A 2,303-nucleotide genomic window follows, 5' to 3' on the forward strand; every position below is an offset into this window, starting at 1 on the left:
CTGTGTGTGACGGGGTAGAGCCATAACCTCCCCATCGGCCCTGCCCTGACTGTGACAGTGGCGGCACCCCAAGCCCCTGATTGGCCCTGCTCTGTGGGTGACAGGGGATGGTGCCCCAACTCCCCAATTGGCCCTACCCTGAGCGTGACTAGGGGTGGCATCGCAACCTCCCGATCCTCCCTGCTCTGTGCATGACAGGGGGTGGCGCCCCAACTCCCCAATCGGCCCTGCTCTGAGCCCGACCAGGGGCTACACCTAGGGATTGGGCCTGCCCTCTGCCGCCCGGGAGCTGGCTTAAGCCAGCAGGTCATTATCTCCCTAGGGGTCCCAGACTTAGAGAGGGCACAGGCCAGGCTGAGGGACTCCCTCTCCCCCCTCGAGTGCACAAATTTTTGTGTACCGGGCCTCTAGTTTTCTATAAAAGAGAAAACATTTTCACCGAAAAAAAATAATGTTTAGTTTCTTAACTTTCCTGAAGTGCACAAAGATTAAATGTACTGCTTGAAGAATTTATGTGTATAACTACCACTCACATCAAGATATAGATCACAGACATCTTTCAAAAATGCTTTCTCATTCCCTTTGTCAGTCAGCGACTCTGCTCAGATTTAATAATATTCTCGTTTTCATATCTTTCCAGATTTATTTCTGTGCACATACATATGTGCAAACATTTTTAAAAATTATATTATCATATGGTGAATACCATCTATAATGGTATGTTAGTATCAAATTAGATCTGCATTTATTTGGTGGGCGTATAGTTTTGTGTCATCAAAAGTGCATAGCTTTCCACTGGATACATGCACCAAAATTTATGTAATTCCTTATTATTGGACATTTTTGTTTCACTATACGTTTAGAAATTCTGAAACATCATCTTTTTACCTCTCTTGGTACAATTATTTCCTTAGGATAAAATTCCAAAATGGAATATGATTTCACTGATATGTGGAATCTAGTGAACAAAATAAACAAACAAAATAGAAACAGCCTCATAGATATGGAGAAGAGACAGACAGCGACAGCTGTCAGAGGGGAGGGAGATGGGGAGCTGGGTGAAAAGGTGAAGGGATTAACAAAACACAACAACTCATAGACACAGACAACAGTACGGTAATTACCATCGGGAAAGGGGGGTGTGGGGAAGCAGAATAGGGTCAAGAGGGGATAAATGCTGATGCAAGGATAGTTGACTTGGAGTGGTGAACACCCAATACAGCATACAAATGATGTATTAAAAAATTGTACACCTGAAACCTATATAACTTTATTAACCAATAAACCTCAATAAATTCAATTTTTTAAAAAGTCCTGAAAATGGATTGCAAGGACTTAACAATTATGAGAGTTTTTAAGGCTTTACGATGTTGTCTTTAAGGTGAATCTTTAAGGTTGCTTCCAAACCAATTCCTCTGTGTAGCCAGTGCGGTGTCTGCAGCTCTGAGCACAGGAGAAGTGGCCAGGATGCCCAATCAACACGCCTGCGCAGTCCCGGCCTTCCTTAGCTGGCAGCTGAGGCCTGACCTGGAAGCGAAATATCCTCTTGGCACCACAGGGGCAATCTGGAATGGCCTTTCCTTGAGGGATATTTTCACCAGAGACCCAGATGGGGGCACCCCTTCTGCCATGGAGCCCTTGAGATCTGAGAACCTCTTCTGTCTCCAGAAGTTAGTTTTAAACCTCTGGAAAATTGCATCTTCCCTGGGGTCATGTTTACCATGGGATCCAATTCTTCCTCAGGTGCTTCACCCACGCTCCCTACAATCTGATTCATCTCTTTGGGAAACTTCAGTGTAATCTCGTCTTCTGTTTCTCTGCCGATTTCAAATCCTGGAAAAAGGAAGCTGTGGTCTGGAACTGTATTATCCAAATTATCTAACTGTGTACGTGCCCGAGCCCACAGTCCGCTGCTCCTTACTGCAGCAATGCACCTTGGGGCATCCAGCACATGTTTTGGGGCCTAAAAAGCTGCAAATCCTGCAGAGATCAGCCCCAGACTTGAGCTGAAGCACACGGATGTTTCTGTCTCTGTGGGAGGATCCTCAGAAGTTATCTCACAGGTGTTAAAGTCAGTTTTCATGGGTATCTGGTTTCTAAAAACGCGCAGACCCATTTAGCAGGCGGCCCTGGGTATTAGGAGAGGAAGAGGCAGCTACAGAAGGAGTTGGTGCTGCAGGGCAAGGGCATGTACAGCTACTGGGCTTCCCCACACGCCAGTCAGGCCCACTCACCTTCCTGGGAACTGCTCACCAGGTCCGCCCTGTCACCCCCCCACTCCCGCTATCCCAGTACTAGCTCTC

General features: G+C 46.5%; 1 pseudogene; it reads right to left on the reverse strand.

Annotated features, from left to right (window-relative positions):
* Positions 1 to 1,389: 1,389 nt before the first annotated feature.
* LOC102439218 lies at positions 1,390 to 2,116 on the reverse strand (annotated as a pseudogene).
* Between the last annotated feature and the right edge of the window lie 187 nt (positions 2,117 to 2,303).

This window comes from Myotis lucifugus, unplaced genomic scaffold (assembly GCF_000147115.1).
Source record: "Myotis lucifugus unplaced genomic scaffold, Myoluc2.0 scaffold_1113, whole genome shotgun sequence".
Lineage (NCBI taxonomy): Eukaryota > Metazoa > Chordata > Mammalia > Chiroptera > Vespertilionidae > Myotis > Myotis lucifugus.